Consider the following 19,900-nt stretch of genomic DNA (forward strand, 5'->3'; position numbering starts at 1 on the left):
ATATTTTACATAGACTTCTACTCTTTCATTTGTTTGGATGTGTTTAGCAGCATCTTGATTTCTCATAAAGTCACTAACTTCCATTTTCTCCAATCTAATTCTGATGGAATGATTCTCCTCAGTGAGCTTTCGATATTATTTTTCCATCTGGCAAATTCAGCTTTTAAGACATGCTTCTCCTCATTTTCTTTTTGAGCCTCTTTTGACATTTGAGTTAGTATATTTTTTTAAGGTATTATTTTCCTTATTCAGGCTGTTGAATTTCATTTCATAATTTTCTTGCATTGTTTTCATTTCTCTTCCCAATTTTTACTCCACTTCTCTTATTTGCTTCTTAATGTCCTCTATGGCCTCCAACCAGCTCATATTTTTCTTTGAAGCTTTTGGTGTAGGAGTTCTGACTTCACTGTCTTCCTCCTGTTCCATGCTTTGATCCTTTTTGTTGCCAAAATAGGAGTGTAAAGTTGGGGTACTCTGTTTATTTTGCTTCCTTTGCCTGCTTATGTTGCCACTCAATCACTTGACACCTGGTCTTTTTGCCACAGTAGGACTCTGCCATCAGACAGGGGAGCTTCATTCCAAATGCTCTGGTTTTCTCAGCTAATGGAGGTTTTAGTTGGGTGCCCTCTCTTAAGCCTCCACATGTTCTGGCAAGCTGGTTGCTCACCCCAGTATCTCCACCCTAGACTGCAATCCAGATCCAAGCAGATTAACGCAAGATCAATTACCCGTCAGACTGGTCACTTGGTCCCCCTATTCTCTGCAGGCCAGGAGCTGAAGCTGCCATGTGGGGGCAGCTGCATGGCTGCTGTGCCTCAGTGGCTTCTTGCCCTGTGGGCAAAGGCCGACTGCATTTCCAACTACTGGACCCCAAAGTCCACACTGCACTGACCTCCAACTTTGTCCTTAGTATCTATGTGTTGATAATTCTGGAAACTGCCATAGCTGCTTGTGATCTTAAGTCCCTCCAGCCAATGGTTGGCCAGGCTGCTGTGGGGCTAAAACCTCTGACTCCCAGATCGCTGCACTGGCCTATTTCTGCAAGCCTGCCAGGCTCTCCTCAGCAGGAGGTTAGATTCTTTGTGTCATTTTGTGGGTTCAGTAGCTCTAAAGTTTGTTCAGAGTCCCCTTTTACATAAATTGGGGGAGGTAGAAGCCAGAGCCCCATGGAAGTCCTGTTTCTACTCTGCCATGTTGATTCTGCTCCAAGGAGTTGTTTTCTTCAGCATATTTTCCCCTATTTTACCATCTGTATTTTTTTTTAAATTTGTTTTTGACACTCAATTTTTGTCCTTCCTTTTCCAAGCTGTTGATTCTCTCTAGCATATCTCATTTCTTTTCACAATTTTTCTTCTATTTCCCTTATTTGATTTTTAAAATCCTTCTTGAACTCTTCCAAAAAGGCTTTGGGGGCTTGAGATACACCTTTTAACTTTCAGATATGTGTATATTGATAATGTTGTTCTTTCCTGAATTTGTTTTGCTCTTCCCTTTCCCCATAGTAAGAATCTATGATCAGTCTGTTTCTGCTTTTTGCCTCTGGGGGTTTGTCTATTTACCAGTTTTTAAAGTTGAAATCTTCTGTTGGAGCACAAGGGGGCACTGATGAAAGCTTCTTATGCTGGGAACCAGGGACCTGATCCTTGGCTTTCTGTGCTGGGGTCTCATGTGCTGGCAGATAGAGGCTGTAGGGGTCTGGTAGTTTACCTGGTGTTGAGCTAAGGTCAGCATCACTGAAGTTCTTTAAGTGGGTAATGAATTCTGGAGAAAGCCTGCTCACTGAGACTGAATTGAAGCACTGGAAGTTTTTGGCTGCTAGCACTGCCTGACAATAGCCATATCTCTTAATTTACTGAAGCTCAGAGAGGTTTGGTTGCTGTTCACTGGTGTGCATGGTTCATTTTCTCAACCAGAGTCTACTGATTCTTCTACTTCAGGAGTTCTGGTGTTGTTTCTTGCCTATTCAACCACCCAGGGGCTCAGTATCTCACCCTGGTTTGTTGAGGTGGTCTTAGCCACTGGCTTCTAGGGCTTCTCCCCTCCTGTACTACTTCCCTTCCACCAGAGAAAGAGGTACCTTTCCTGTTAATCCCACAAGCTACCTGGGCTAAAAGACTCCTGTGCCCTGTCTTTCTACAGACTCAGCCATTTCAGGGTTTTTCTGGGGTGATATTTTCTGGGTTTCTAGAGGTAAAAAAGGGAGTGTGAAAACAACTCACTTCTTACTCCACCATCTTGGTTCCCAGATGAGTGGATCACTTTTTGTCAGAACTCTCCACTCTGGCCTGTCCATCTTGGGTAACTCTGATTGCCATAGATTTTAATTTCATTGAGCTACACAAGCCCCGCCACCATGATAAGGCAGTGAGCCAGATGGGTTGGATGGTCCATATACTAATTAAATCATAGTTTCCTTCCCTTTGCTAACCCTTCCATCTGAAGTAACAGAAAGAAAGGAAAACTAAGTTTACCTTCTATGGAGATCTGTGTCAAATGATCCATTTTGTGAAATTTGTTGAATATCACTAACCCATATTGTTGAATATTGCCACTTTCTCTTGAGGTCAAGTACCAAGTAAAAGGACTATTACTCAAAAGAGCTAGTGGTGTTTGGAACTTTGTGGAAATGGCAGAAAATGTATTTTTCACTACAGTTTTTAATGAACATGGCTCCTTGAAGGGGAAGTGAAGGCTAGATCAGTTATGTTTGTTTAAGAATTCAGGAGCAGGTAGGTGGTACAGTGAATAGAGCACTACCCCTGGAGTCAAGAGGACCTGAGTTCAAATCTGGCCTCAGACACTTGTCACTTACTAGCTGTGTGACCTTGGGCAAGTCACTTAACCACACTTGCCTTTCCTTCCCCCCTCAAAAAGAATAATTCATACAAGTTTACCACCTGGCCAATGAGTTGATCTTAAATCCTAGACAAAAGCTTAGTCACATAATCCAACAACATATGCGAATATTTGGGGGGCAATTATTTTGCCCACATGAGGTGAAAAACATCTAGCATTCAGAAGACCCCGATATTAGCAAACAAGAAAAAAATGAAAGCTCCTCAGAAGTTATGACAAGAAAGAATACACAACTAATTTATGCAATTCAATGATAGTACTGAGCTTAGAATGTAATTTTGTTGTGTCATCTCTGGCACTCAGGAAATGTTTGTTGACTTGATTTGACTTGACTTTCCCCTAGTATCATCTCATAACTGTGCTGTACTATACTGTCCATCTTACGAACAGTACTTTCATGAAGAATGTCGAGGATGAGTTACCAGTGGAGTGTTTTCCTGCCCTTAGACCCACAAGGTATTGGTGTCTTGGGTCCATCATTAAGTCCAAAGTGAATACTTACCAAATGTTTTGATCATTACTTAGTCAGAATGGGGTCTTTGAAGTATCTCTTCTTTATTAACCTTATAGGAATCATAGAAATCATAGTATTTAAAACTGGAAGTAAGCCTTGAAAAGGGAAGTAAATTTTCTAAGACCAAATGGGAAATAAGAACATAGTCAAGATTGCACATAGGCCTTCTTTTCTCAAAATTCTGCTTTTTTACCAAAAAAAATTTCCCTATAATCATAAAACCTCACATTTGGTAGAGATCTAAAGAAACACTAAAGAACAGCAATATTATCCATAGGGAATTGCTATCACCATTAGGTTCCACATCTTCCTACTTGCAGCATAACCATAATTTTGGTAGTGAAAGTGGAGCTGCCTTAGAGTGTTTGACTGGCAGTGTTGACAAGCTCATACAGGAAAAAGTGAAGGTAGAGGCAGAAAGACACAGCAGAGGATGTCAAAGCTCAGGATAAGTATAAGGGGGATGACAGGTAGTATAAGATGGGCCTGGCCCAGTAGGTACTAGGTACCCTGGTTTTCCTCAGACCATGGCAACAGGCACGAAGTTAGCAGAGGCATCTGAGTTTCAAAAGGGGGTGGGAGCAGTGTTAGAAGTTAAATTTGGGAAGTCAGAAATAGAATGCCAACAAATAATGAGAATGAGATAATAGGCTCTTATCATCTTCTTGCTCATCATGACAGGAAAAGATTTGAGCCAGATTTAAAGCTTTTGAGGGATTCATGACAAGAAAGGTTGGCCACCAGGGGATGAAAATTTTGTTTTGTTAAGCTAATGGTCACCTATCTTAATAGATGAAGGAGTTATAAGGAGGAGAAAGGGAGGAGAGGGAGAAAACAACCATATAAAAATTACCAGTCCTTCAATTATTGAAGCATAATTTTCAAACTAAGAAAATCCAAGGAAAGACACAACCTCATCACTGACATAGTGGCGCTCCACCCTGACTTGCCTCCAGATTTCAAACCTCCTGCAACCCCGGTAAGACAAGGTGATGATACCCCATTATGAGTATCCAGAAATCAACTTGGTGGGACTTCTCATTGGGCCCAAGGGCAACACCTTGAAGAATATTGAGAAGGAGTGCAATGCCAAAATTATGATCCCGGAAAAAGGCTCAGTGAAGGAAGGCAAGGTTGGACGCAAGGATAGGCAGATGCTGCCAGTGGAAGACGAGCCCCTCCATGCCCTGGTTACTGCCAACACCATGGAGAATGTCAAAAAAGGCAGTAGAGAAGATCCCGAACATCTGAAACCGGGCATTGAAAGCCCAGAGGACCAGAATGACCTACGGAAGATGAAGCTTCGGGAGTTAGCCCGCTTGAATGTGACTCTCTGGGAGGATGACCATGGCAGAGCTCAGAGACCTGAAACATCACAAATACTACTGTCTGCACCAAATGTGGAGGGGCTGGCCACATTGTTTCATATTGCAAATTCCAAAGACCTGGTGACCAACCGTCAGTCCAGGATAAAGCCCGCATGGATAAGGAATACCTGTCCCTTATGGCAGAGTTGGGTGAAGCTCCTGAGCCAGCTTCTGCTGTCTCTGCCCCTGGGCTTGCTGCCACACCCCTGGCCAGCACCGCTCGACCTACTGCCCCATCCAACAACCTGCCATCGCAGTCTCTCAGGTCCACAACCCAGAGCCGCCCACAGTGGATGTACTCAGGACCCTCAGAGAATCATCCATACCATGGGATGCATGGCGGAGGACCTCGCGGGCCTGGTAGTGAACCTCACAATTTTCCCCATCCACCGCCCAGGCTGACGGGTGGGCATTGCAGTCATGCTATGTAGTACAAACCTAATGGGCCCCCACGCCTCACCCCCACCCCTCCCTGATGCAGCCACTACCACCACCAATGAACCCATGGCCCTCCTCCCATGGATCAGTACCTGGAAAGTACGCCTGTGTGCTCTGGAGTCTACCACCTACATCAAGGAAAGGGTTTAGGCATGATGCCGCCCCCACCCCCTCCCTCTGGCCCTCTTCCCCCATGGCAGCCGCGGCAGCCTCCACTTTCCCCGCCGCCAGCAGCAGTATGATTTCCAGTACCTCCTTGCCATGGCAGCAAAATACGACGACTACCACCGCGAGCGCAGGCACAGAGTACATCCCGCCATGGCAACAGCATCAAGCGGACGCCGCAGCTTCTCCAAGAACACCTCAGATGCAAGGCAGCCCCACTATAGTGCCCCTGGCCCCCGGGATCCAGTCGCTTCTGCCGCCCGGCCTCCCTCCCCCGCTCCCCCTCCTCCGCTGCCTGGTTCTTCAGGCTTGATGTACGCCCCACCCCTTCCTCCGCCTCATTTGAACCCTTCTAACTGTGTCACCAAGATGGGCATAGGGGTGGCGGCCATGCCACCCTTCGAAATGCCTCCAGCTCTCTCACCGCCTCCACCACAGAACTAGAAGAGTTGTTTTAAGGAAACACACACACACACACACACACACACACACACATAATTGGTTTCGTTAAAACATACGCCGAACCTTACCACAAGGAGCCAGACATTGGGACGCACACATGGGTGTGTGTGTGTGTGTGTGTGTGTGTGTGTGTGTGTGTGTTCACGCACAGGGCTGGGCTGTGCCAGGAAGCCAGTCCCTGGCCGCTGAGGACTCGCTTCGGTGACTCTCCCCGCTCAGCTTCCCTTGCCCCTTCCCAAATGGGGCCTCAGGGATCAGTCCCCGAGGAGGTGACTATCCGCGCTCATTGGTGACCCTTCCCGGGATACGGCCTCCGCAGCGCCCCTGGTGGACGGGATGGTTCGGCAAAGCAGCCTTACTTATTTTTGTGGATGGAATTGCAACACGCTGGCTCCATATCGTGAATTTTTTATTATTTTTTTTCGTCCTTTTCCCTAATATTTTCCTTTCCTCAGACTCCGTCCAAGGAGATGCTGTCCCCGGTCTTCCTCGGCAAGTAGCCGCCCTTTTCTTCTTCCGAGGCCTAGATTGTTAGCTTTCTGTAGCAGAGGCAGCAAAATGGAGATTTCGCCCATGGCGGGCTAGGTAGAAAGGGCATCAGGGGCCCAGCGGCAGACTCCTTCCTTCTTGGCTTGTGGGGGTTTTGTGTCCAGCCCCGGTGAGGGCAGTGGCAGGGCTTCCACCCCCGGTCCGCCCTGTGATCCCATTTGCTCCTCCTGCTGACAGAAAGTCTTGAATTTATTTTAATTCCAAACGTCTGAATGTTTTTTGTTTTTGTTTTTTTTGGTGGGGAGGGTCCCCCTCTGCTCCCTCCCTCCCCCACTTACCTCTTCATGGAGTGATTATGTGGACAAAGATGTGTAAAAGCGTTCTCTCCTCCTCAGCGCTTTTTCTGCAGAAAATTTCTTTTGGCCTGTTATTTGGTGTACAATAAAACACTGCATTAAAAGGGGTATGTTCCATTGAGTAAAAAAAATAAAATAAAATTTAAAAAAGAAAATCCAAGAATACATTTTTGTTTCATTAGCAAGTATTTTGCTATGTCCTGACTTTAAATTACATACAATCATCAAGCATAACCTAAATCCTGTTTTTCTAATGTCAAATTGCAACCTCTTGTAAATTAACTATAGGCACTGTGGAATAGTAGATGGCAAGTTGTTCTCTGAGTCAGGAAGACAAGCTTTCAAGTTGTATGTCTAACACATACTGTCTCTGAAGCCATGTGCATGAGGTAATCTCTCAATGTCCCAGGAAATTGTCTAAGATTATATATTGAATGACTAGCTGCCCATCTGCGTTTGATTGATATGGTTTTCTCATTGGGAGTAGAAAAGAAAAAAAAAGATATAAATGAAAAAGTACTCACGTAATTTTTCTTACTATTCTTTGAGTGTCTTCAAAATGACCTGTGATGGGAATGATTTCTGTTATTAGGAATCAATAAGAAAATCTTAATTTTATATGCCAATATTTGTTTTACAACCAGTTTTTCAAGAGCCTAAGGTCAAATACTTCATGTATTTCAACAATATTTTATGAGGCCATTTTCAGACCCAATGAATCAGTAGTGACTGCTTTACATTTTACCCTTTGACTGTGAGCTGTTTGAGACCCAGAAAGTTGAGGCATTTATGACTACACATCACAAACTCTCCATAGAGCCTTGTCAGTTCAATTCTTCACCTTCCTGTTTTCAGTGTTCTTTATTTCAGTGAAGTTTCATCTTCCCACCACATTGCCATAGGCTACTGGTGTTGAACCTAACTCATCTGAAATACAAATATAAGGAAAATGAGAGATGACAAATGAGAACTAGTCACAGGCATCAATACAAATTTTAAGCAAATAGATTCCCTATGTTCTGGAACATCAACCTTTATGATGCTTTTAATGGGAACAAAAGTAGAAATGAAAGCATACTGTATTCTAGCTAATTAATTATATTAAAATTATACTTGGGAACTGGCTGAATATCCTGAGTGTGCTCTATCATTCAAATATTTAAGTTGTTTCTGTCATCAAATTCTCTACCAAGAAGCAGGCAGTTAAAAATGATACATTTCATTCACACATTGGCAGTCTTTATGTAAAATTAAAGTAAAGGAAAAAACTGTTACAAAATTTGGAAATACTTAAATATAACCAAAGCAGTTACATATTCTTATTTAGTGTATTTCATTTTCTCATTTGGGTGAAGGAGGGTACAATAATAGACTATCCAGAGGAAGGATAAAAAAAATCTCAATACTTTTCTAACAATTTATTTTTGAGAGAATATTTTAGAAATGACTGGAAAAATAAAGTGTATACTTTATGTTTAGTAAACTTGCAATTTTACTGGCATAGGGAATTCTCAGGTAAGGAACCTCTTTATCAGTGCAGCTCAGCAGAGTCTCTGCAAATTATGGTATTAGAGTTGACTTAGAACACTAACAGGTTAAATGAATTGCCCAGCATCACAGAGCGACTATATCTCAGAGAAAGTCCATGAATGCTGATCCTTCTGGCTTTAAGGCCATCTCTCTATTCCCTATGCCATGCAACTTCTTTCAAGAAAGTAGTATCCAAAATTAATGGACCATAGAGAAGAACCCAGTAAACTGCATAGCATCTTGCATATAGTAGGTGATGGTTAATTTATTGATAGAACATAGTTTTCCTACTTAAAAAAACACACATGATAATAGTATGTTCCCCTAGGCCAGAGAAATGTCTTATTTCTGTTGTTTGTACTGAATAAGAAGGAGTATAGTGCTTTGAACAGATTCAGGAGAACCTGACATCCAGTTCTGGCTCTGGAACACAGTGTTTATCTTTTACAGTAAATGTCAGTCTATTAGTGCCTTAGAGTCTCTTTGATTGCACATCACAGATGAAATACTCTATGAAATACATAGATATCTACATAGACATAAAGTGTTCTCCATATCAATGCACAAGATTAAGACATGTAAAAGAAAAACAATAGTTTCTCCTGTGTCTATTGTGAAAAATCTTCAACTCGTTGATTTTGAATGGGATTGCTCACATTCTGAGGTGGTGGAAATTAATTCTGATGCCATTTCTTTCTTTTTTCAGTTTGCTAGCAAATCCAGAACTTATTTCCCTCCCTACTGAAATCCACTTTTTCTTAAGGATCCAGATTATAAATAGGTAACTTGATTAATTTAGGTGCCAAAGGCTACATCAATTACCTCAATGTACCTATCTTACCTGTGGTCTTCTAAACTACTAACAGTTCTATTAAACATCTACTATGTTATTTTTGGCTGTTGTAGTAGTGACCTTTTTATTAATTTATTTTAAACTTAAATACATACATTATATATGTACATATACATATATACTAATATATAGACATATACATTAGTATGCCTCTTTGTAAGACTGTACTATACTTGTTTGTCCTTTGTATTTTTGAGGGTGGATAATGCCTTCCTTCATAACTACCAGTCTTTCCATATTTTTATAAGTTCACCAGCTCATCATTTGGTACAGCATAGGAATATCCTGACTTTATACTGTCTAGTTGCTTTAAACAATCTAAAAGAATATTGACGGATATGGATGACATATAGTGAAATTTCCCTATTTTTTACCTTTTGACTAAATCTATTTTAGCTTTAACTTTGTCTGAGATCATGATTACTACCCCTCCCTTTTCCCTAATAAATTCTACTCCTCATCTCTATTTTATGTTTGTTTATGTTTGTGTTTTGATTAGGTTGTGTTTCAATTTTGTGTGTGTGTGTCTTATTTCCTATCCCTCCTGACTTTTCTACTTTATTTCTACCCACTTCTTTGCCCTCCTATTACTTAAGCTACCCCCTCAAAAGATTTCTTCTTTATACTTCCATTCCAATTGATCTACTTGATCAATCTGATCACTTTTATACCCCCTTTATCCCATTCCCTTACCCTTTTATTACTTCATAAATTTAGGAGATATTAATTCCCTTCTAAATGTATAAATTTTTCTCTCTTTAACCCAGATCTGCTGTGATTAGGGTTCCCTCTAATAATGCATCCCTTATCCTTTCCCCCTTCCCTATGCCCTTAACTTTTTATTTCTATCTGAATTTAGGTCTGTTTATTTTGTTTTGTTTTGTACTGAGATAGCTATATTAACTATAAAGTCCTGAAACCATTGAGAATCGAGCAATATCATTGATTGGGCTAGCACATTGGTCAATGATAATCAACTGTTTCTAAGGGTCAAATAAATAAAATGAGAAATATAAGATCATACTTTACCCAACTTGTAGCCATATGATAGTCAATTTAACACATAGGAGAATGGATTGAATGATGCTCCATCATATTTGATAGTTCACAAAGGTAACTTACATGAGAATACATGTATTTTTAAATACAAGCATTTCAATTTCTGGGAATGCTTCAGCTCAGATGATGATGACCAATAAAGCAAGAAAACATGAATGAGCATGAAGGGGACTAAATAAATAATCATTTATATATAAATTATAAATATATATATATATATATATATAAATTATTATGAAATTAAGAAATGTTCATGATGCTGTTGTGCTCCATCATAAAAAAATGAAAAATAGTCATTAGTTAAAAAAGTGGGTTCATACTGATTTTTGTTAATGGTATCTTTAGCTCCAAGTCATATTACAATGTTACCAATTATCACAAGGCCATGCATCATAAAATGTCACTTTGTTCATGAATCTAAACTAGATGAAGAAAGAGATAAAGCAGACCTACTAAAATATAAAGAGAAAAATGTTGAAAACTGAGGAAATTAAAAATATTCCCATAATGTAAACTCCACATTCATAGCTAATTACACAGTAGCTGACAAAATAGTACTGACATTTGAAAAGGAGATGGGAATACTGAGATTGGAATTCCAAAAAGCATGTTTTTAGTGTGGCATAAATTTAAGTAAAGGAAAATATATTAAGAAAGAATTTTAAAAATTGGCAACTGCTTTAAACATCATAAAACCCACTTTCATGAAGTAAAAAAAGGGTTTTAAAAAGCAGTCCCTTCAAAGACAATATATTTTTAAATTTTATTTTATTAAATTTCTTCATCTACTTTTAGTCTACAACATTCAGTTCTACAATTCCTTGAGTTCCAATTTTTTTCCCCTTCCTTCTCCTCCTCTCCCCCCCCCCCCATGGCAGCATGCAATCTGACATAGACTCTACAAATACCTCCATTTTAATCACTAGACAGGTAGTAAAGAAGAATTATAACCAATGAAGTGAACAATGAGAAAGAATGAATAAAACAAAACTAAACATAAAAGAGAGGGCAAGTAGTTTGCTTCAATATACATTCAAATTTCCTAGTTCTTTTCTTTGGATGTAGATATCATTTCCATCATGAGTCTTTTGGAGTTATCTTACAACCTTGCATTGTTGAGAGGAGCCCAGTCTATCAAAGTTAGTCATCACAGATATGATGTGTCTGCAATTGTGTACAAAGTTTTCCTGATTCTGCTCTCCTCACTCAGCATCAGATCACATAAGTCTCTCCAGGATATTATGAAATCTGTCTGCTCCTCATTTCTTATAGCACAATAATATTCCATTGCATTCATATAGCACAAGTTGTTTAGTCATTCCCCAGTTGATAGGCATCACCTTGATTTCCAATTCTTTGTCACCACAAAAAGAATTGCTATAAATATGTTTATATTTGAAAACAGGTCTTCCTCCCACTTGTATGGTTTCTTTAAGATACAGCCCTAGAAATGGTATTGCACAGTCAATGGGTATGCACTTTTTTTTAAAAGCCCTTTGGCCATAGTTCCAAATTGCTCTCCAGAATGGATAGATCAGTTTACAACTCCACAAACAATGCATTAGTCTTTCAATTTTTCCACATCCTCTTCAGCATTTATCATTTTCCTGTTTTGTCAAAAGGCAATATATATTTTATGGCCATTACCACAATAAGAACCATAAAAGAAAAGTGTAGAAATCAAAGGATACCCCTAAAGGTAGTGATAAAATGCTTCCTCGACAGAAGGAATGGGCGAAAGGTATTTTAGATTTTGCATAAAGTCTTTGTTAACTGTTAACAAATTATTGTTAGGAGCCAGCACAAAACAAATGCCATATCACATGATTAAAGACCAAAAAATTAAATATATATAATGAAATCCTCAAAACAAAAGCATTTTAGAAATTAAACATTCCTTTGGTCATCCATTGAAAGTACAATTGAAATGGTTAACACAAAATAAAGTGTTACCATAGAGGGAAAAATATAACACTTTAAAAAATCAATACTAATATGAAAGAGAAGCAAAGAAATCAGAGGCAAGGACCCCCAATAAATTCTGATCATCTACATGGCTGCAAGAAGCCAAAATATTCAAAATGCCAGTGGTGTCAAATAACATAGACCTCAAATATTTTTAATGTAATGAATAACAGAAAATTTATATTGATGAAGATGTCTGAAACTAACACATTCAAAATAGGAAAGTGTCAAGGCCAGATAAGATTCATACATTGGTACTTACTCAATAAATGTTTATTAACTAATTGAAGTAGACCCAGTATAGTGAGAACAATTGAATATTTGAGGTCCATGAAAAATCCTTCTCTATTTAAAAAATACTACCATCACAAGTATAAAAAAATCATGTTAATTAAGGCTTTTGTAAAGGGAGAGTTTTAATCCACTTCGGTTTTACCTACCCTCAAATAATTATTAAATTATCATTTCACCTAAATAAAAGCAAGCAATGCTTTAAAATTAAAGAAACCTTCATTTTCCCCTCAATATGTCTCAGTCACATCCTGATTATATGACTAATCCAGTTTCCACAATAGTATGACAAATGACAAAGTAGAAAAACAGGAAAGAAGTACACACATGGTCTCCTTCCTCAACACCCAGCAGTTTTCTAAGAATTCTAAATGCTGTAATGTTAGACTGGTTATTTATTTTAGTACACCTCACTTTGAACTCATCCTGTTTTTTGTATATCATCCAAGAAATATGATTTGATCTTCTCAACCAGTCACAAGATATTTCCTTTGTAGCATCATCTGCCTTTTACCTGATAGCAAAAAAGTCCTATAAATTTTTTCTAATTGACATGCTTAAGTCCATATACTTTTTTTTCTTTCAACATTGTGATTATTTCATTTCAATGTAGTTGGTTTCCTTTGTAATCCTGTGTATTTCATTTTATGCACTTAAATACATTATTCCTAGAAGGGGTCTGTTATATCAAGAACCTCTTATTTAGGATTTATCTGTACATCCACATTGTGTTGAAGTGATCAGAAAATTCTTTAGTGACTAATTTAGTTCATTAATTAATTGAAAATTTGGGAAGGGGTACACACACACACACATATAATTAACATCAATGTTCTGAAAGCACACTACTTTATGTCCCCAATATTTTACAATTTGGTCAGTTCAGTGATAAAAGCATAAAGACTCCCTGTTGAAATCAATTAGGAGGATTGGTACATACTACTCTGATAAAAGCTATAAATACTCACATGGTTGTGGATTTTTAGTATGACATTAATCTGACCAAGTCTGAACTAACTATCTTCAGAGGGTAGCCAAATTGCTAAAGGCACTGTTAGTTATATTTCATCAAGGCAAAAGAGGAGAATCTTATGGGATTGGGAGTTTTCTGTTACAGGAGAAAACTTTAAAAACATCTCAGGAGTGGGACATGGGAGAAGATTGGGAATGAGAGATGAAGAGAACTTTCAAAAGTGATTTTGATGGCAGCAACAACAAAAGATAGAGATCTCTTCCCAGGAGATTGACTCTAAGACCAATAGTAGCTGGAACCTTCTTTCCTTTTCTAACAGCTTGGTTTATTCAGGCAATCGTGCTGACAATGACTGTATTCTGGCTTCTTCGAGGAACTGGTAAAATAATGTTGAACATACTCCACTCTGTTACTCCCGTTTGTTTTATTGATTCAACTCCCTTCAAGGGTCATTACCAAGGTTTCTTTATTAAAAAAATAGTTTTGCTGATTGATTATTTGATTTTTTTACAGTGGTGTGGTAAACAGAGTTATGATAATTTCAACTTCATCATATATCTGTGTTCCTACTATAGAGGGTGTGTGAGAAAAGGGGAACTTGTGAATAACTGAACTAAATTCAACTGTTTGGGGTATCATCCTCCTGTATTTGGCAGTGAATAAATTGCCCAGGAATTCAAGAGTTTCATGAATTTTATTTATGATTTGTATTTGAAGATTTTTAGCTTTGCAGAGAAAGGGAGTCAAGTGGCACTATCACCTAGAACTGGACCTGTATTCTTGACTTGAACCTTCAATAGATGATCTCTTTATGTCCAGGCAGATATGTTGTTTTATACCAGGGACATTTGGGCTTCCTTCTATCCAATTAGGTGAGATGTTGTGGGGGAATATAGACCATAACAAGACTTCATACACTGACCCAGTCACAATGATCTCTGTCAGTCAAAATCCGATTTTATTTTTTTCAATACATGCTTTCACTTTAGTTTTCTGATCTTGTTTGTTTCCAATGGACATGTGAAACTTCTAAAAACCCATGTTTTTTTTTGGGGGGGAGGCAGTGCAGAACAGGAAAAATAGAGATATGGCCAATTAATATTTGAGAATGTGACTACACAACTCTTTTTTGTTCTGGCCAAAAGTATTTCAGTTATGACCTGACCTGCCTAAACCCTGATAATAACCTTTTATCAACCACCTAGATAAGGGCAGATTCAATTGGGAAATAAATTGATATTCTAAGCATGACATCATGACTTGAGTAAAAAAGTACAAAAATTAATTATAAGTAGCATGGAAAAACAAGGATTTTTCATCAGGGCACCAATATCCAGTGGTATAAATTTCCTTTTAAGGAAAGCAAGTTGTCTGCCAACCACTCAAGGCAATTACAAATTCCACATTTACCTCATGGGACTATGCCAACCTGTACTGATAAATCATGATGTTCTGCTCCCAGGGGACCACTTTTCTCCCAATCCACATTGAGGTAAAAAAAAAAGACTTTCTATGGAATATGCTACTCCTCTGTCAACTCAACTGCATCTGCTATTGGGCTATTTTATCAGAAGTGTCAAATACACACTGGAGACATATGATACACAAGATTTCTGAGTGCCATCTGAACTATGTTAAAATATATTAAGAATAAATAAAGAGGGGTGGCCAAGTGGCACAGTGAATAGAGTGCCAGCCCTGTAGTCAGAAGGACATGACTTCAAATCAGGCCTCAGACACAACACAAAAACTAGCCCTGTGACGTTGGGCAAGTCACTTAAACCCAATTGCCCTACCTTCTCCCCTCCAAAAAAGCAAAAATTAAAAGAATAAAGTTACAATAAAATGTAGATAATGCATTGAAAAAATAAAGTAAATGGTGGTCCACGTAGATCTTTATATAAGATCTAGTAACCATCTTTTCTATGTCTTTGACACCATTTTCTATATTATTCCCCCATAATTCCTCCCTCTTACCTTCCTATTTCTTTGTTCCTTTCCTTCCCAAAAGAATACTTTGTACCCAGGCAAAATAATTCTTAGTCAGAACTCCAAAAGACTCATGATGGAAAGAGATATCCACATCCAGAGAAATACCTACAGAGTATGAATGCAGATTAAAGCAAACTACTTGCTCCCTTTCTTTTTCTTATTTTGTTTTGTTTCCTCTATCCCATTGTTCATTCCATTAGTTATAATCCTTCTGTACAAGCTGACTAATGTTTAATGTGAAGGTATTTGTAGATCCTATATTGGATTGCATGCCACCATAGGGTTGGTGGGAGGGAGATTAAGGGGGAGAAAATTTGAAACTCAAGGGATTGTGGAACTGAATGTTGTAAATTAAAAGTACATATATAAATTAATGAAAAATTCCCAATCAGGATTAGTTCTTTATATGTAAGTGGATCATGCTAAATATTATTTGTGCCCTATGCTTAGCATGCTCTGTTTTTTTATAGTCGTATCTCAGAACTTTATCTCACTGTTTCCACCCACTGAGCTTGCATTGCTCACTGCCCCCACCTCTAGGAAGAAGATTTCTTGCCTATTATGATAAGCAATAACTCTCTGTAGAGGAAGATTTCTCAATTGCAATCAAATAAAATGCCTTTTATATTAGGACATTAATAGAATACACATATATAATAAAATATATGTAATATGCAATTTAATATGTTATTAGGACACACAAAGATGTGTTCTTATGTTTGTACACCTTTACAAATATATAATTCTCTTGGAATGTATATTATTAGCCTTGTCATTAGAAATTATACTGTCATTAGAAATATAATGCATCAACATTCAATTTTCTCTGAGTGGATTATTCACTTGGTAAATCATCTGTAATCCAATTTATCTTTACATTGACATTATTACTACTTCTGCAGACTTTTTTTATTTCAACTAGCAGATCCTTTCTAAGCTGTCTCTCTATCCTCTTCCTTTCCCTTACTGTGGATGGGGAATGTAATCTCATTTCAATATTTGCTCAAGAAAAACATAATTAGGAATGTAAATCTGCTGCAAAACAAAACATAATGCATTCCAATGCCAAAAATAAATGATAGTTGGATTACCTGTGCTATTGCTCCCCTCTATTACCTACAGAATTGACTATATATTTTTAAAGCTTATGCATATGAATACATGCTTAGGTGGACTGTCTCCTAACATCACATTAACAGGAAAGGGAGTGATAAGCTGAGGAAATAGGCTAAACTGCAGCAGGTGAAATTGGATTGATATAAGGAAGAATTTCTTTACTATGTGGATGGCTATACTGGAATAAATTATGAAAGAGTAGTAGAACCCACTCCCTGTAAGGGAACAATTGATCTTGCCAAGCATAGCTAGAAAGTTGCTCTGAAATGGGGAGATATTATAGGTGACATCTCAAGATCCATCATTCTTCCTCTATAATTCAGGTATTAAAATGATAAACAAAAGGGAGACATCAATTACTTAAATCTCCAGAACTACAAAAATATTCAATAAGTAGTGTGGTATAATGAATAGAGAACCATCCTAGGAGACAGAAAACACAGGTTCATGTTTGACTTTTTACAATTACTAACTGTATAACCCTGAACAAGTCATTTAACCTCATTGTGGCCTCAGGAAATTCTCTAAGACTAAGTTATAGTAGAGTAATAGATCTACAGCAGTTGATTGAGTTTTCTTAAAAGCAGTTTTCTATATGACTGAAATCAGAGTTTTGTAATAAACTTATCAATACAGTTACTGAATGTTCAATTATATGTCATTTTTCCTATAATGCATATAATTATTTGCAGAATTTGATATATGGCTTTTGTTTATATATCATTCCTATTTTTGTAAATGCCTAAAACCCTTCCTCCCATTCCAAATGCTACTCTCCCATCTAACACTAAAAAAATGCAAAATAAAAGTTACTAATGTAGTAACTGATTTTCATTATATATGCAATATTTTGTATGAATAATTCACTGCCTCCTCTCAATAGTCATAGTATATTATTTATTCTCTAGGAAAATTATGTTTTTTTTTCAATTTCTGAGAGTTGCTCTCTATTTTGATGACTTCTTAAATTGTATTATTATAGTCATTGGACATATTATTCTTCTGTTTCTGCTGATTTCATTCAGCTTTGGTTCATACAAATTTTCCCAAATATAATTGTAAAGGAAAAAATATGTTCAAAGACCTACATCCAAAATTATATAAATACCCCTGAAAAGCAATTAGGGACATTTTGCGATTGTAGAAGCAGCACAAAATTATTGATTCAAAATTATCTCCAGGTTCTATTGCTGAACCTAGAATAGGTTACATATTCCAACAATAGCAGTAAGTCTAGATTAAATAGTGCTATTTTAGATCCATTGTAAATGCTCACTAAAATTAGATAAATTAATTTGAATTAAGTCTTTGAATTGCATTCACTACAATCCAGGGGTGGTGAAACTGAAGGTTGGAGGCCAGCTGTGGCCTTCTAGTTCCTTGGGTGTGGCCTTTTGATTGAGTCCAAGTATTCCAGTACAAATCCCTTTATTAGGGAGAATTGTTCTGTGAAATTTGGATTCACTCAAACAGCTATACTTGAGGACCTAGATTAATAGACCCTAGAGGGCCACATGTGACTTTTAGGCTGCGGGTTCCCCACCATGGTAACTACACCAACAGGCATTTATTAATCACCTAACAAGTACAAAGAGTTCTACTCCTCAAAGGAAATGAAAACACAGGTTTACAACCTAATAGGACTGGGAGGGAGCACAAACACACATTATCTGAGGTGAAAGTTGAAAGGGCCAAGGATAGAACCAAATAATTTTAATCACAAAACTTGAGAATGGAGTGGGGTTAAGTTTAGGGGAGGTGGTGGTTAGCAAGGAAGTTTAGCAGGGAGGGATTAGGGAGAAATTCCTAGAAAAAGTAGCTTCTACCTGGGACATGAAGGCAGGGAAGCATTTCTATATTCATAAATAAAAGAAAGAGTATATTTCAGACCTATACAAAGGATAAGATGAAATTGGGGAACAGATAGTAATATAGATTGAGAGGAATGTAAAATTCCATGATACAAATTCATTTGAAATAGGTCTAGAAGGGGACGGCCAGGAGGCTCAGCAAGTAAGAGCACCGGCCCCAGTGTCGGGATGACCTGGGGATCGATTCTGGGCTCAGATACTTAACAACACACCCAGAAATAACTGGCCATGTAACCTTGAGCAAGTTACCTAACCCCAATTGCTTTAAAAAAAAAAAGAAATAGGTCTAGAAGGAAATCTTCCACTTTCTTCTTTGATATCATTTCTTTAAAAATCTTTGTAGCAGAGTCAAAATAGAGGAGCAGGAAGAAGTTGTGTCCTAGTTCCTCCAGGGCACTTCCTCCACAAAGATATGGAAAGTGCACTAGACTGGGTTGTAATTAGAAAATTTAAAAAAATGTCACAGAAATTAATTTTACCAGTCTAGGACAGTGCATGTATTCAAGAAGAGAGGTCTGACCGACTGCTCACCCTTCCCCTTTTCCCCCTTGTCCCCTTTCCCTTCTTTCTCCACCACCCCCTCCCCCTTCTTTTCCTTCCTCCCCCTCGCCATCCTTCCCTCCATAATTTCTCCCTCCTCCCTTCTCCAGCCTAGATGATGCTGTGGTGGAGATGCTGAGGAGGCCATGGAGCCTGATGAGGGGGACATCATGGGGCTGTGCCAAGACATGTTCTCCCAAATGGCCACGTACCTGACAGGTGAGCTGCCAGCCACCAGTGAAGATGATAAATTTCTGGAAAATATGAACAAACTGACTAGGTTGAAGTAGCGAGAAATAAAAGATACTTCAGTAATCATAAGTAGAAACCTAAAGGACTTAAACTAGAAATATGCCGCCCTTCAGCCATATCTGGATCAGATCATTTTAATTAAGGAGCAAGCAGCTCATCTTGAGCAGACCTCCTACAAGTTGGATGCATATTCAAAGAAACTAGAACCAAAGTACTGGAAGTTAGAGAGGCAATGAAAGAATTCTGTAGCACAAAGACTTTAACTACACGAATGTTTTATAAGAAATATGTGGGAGGGAACTTAGCACCAGGCTTCAGTTCCCAAAAGAAAGTGGTGCTGCTGATCCAAGGACAATCCCAGCCCCCTCTGGCTAGATGTGTAGCTCTGGCCATCCCTGGTGTTTTCCTCAACCTGTACCCCTGGAACCTCATCTTAGCGTGTGCTTCCTTGTGTGCCCTGGACCAAGGTTCAGAAATCAGGATCAACCCCATCTAGAGCTGACAGAGATGAGAAGCTCTCAGATTCCTGTCTCCTCCCTTGCCTGCCACCACCCTCATAACCTGTTCTTCAGCTTAAATGATAAATGCCAATGTATGACCCTCAAAAAAAATTGTAGAGAGGTCTGAAAACTCTGTTGACAGGAATTTTCTGGGATCACACTGTGTGCATAGCACTCTAGCATATAGGACTAGGAAAAGGGTTGATCTTGTGCATTGGGGTGGGAAAAAAATCCCAAGGTTTCCCTTAATTAGCACAGAGTTTGGGAACAGGTGCTATCTGGTTTCTCCTTTGGCCACTACCCAATTCAAG

General features: G+C 38.5%; 1 pseudogene; it reads left to right on the plus strand.

Moving 5' to 3' along the window:
- Nucleotides 1-785: 785 nt before the first annotated feature.
- LOC138155749 (splicing factor 1 pseudogene) lies at nt 786-5,696 on the plus strand (annotated as a pseudogene).
- Nucleotides 5,697-19,900: the final 14,204 nt, after the last annotated feature.

This window comes from Petaurus breviceps, unplaced genomic scaffold (genome assembly GCF_028583685.1).
Source record: "Petaurus breviceps papuanus isolate PSGF00001 unplaced genomic scaffold, PetGlider_PUasm1.0 98, whole genome shotgun sequence".
NCBI classification, from domain to species: Eukaryota; Metazoa; Chordata; class Mammalia; order Diprotodontia; family Petauridae; genus Petaurus; species Petaurus breviceps.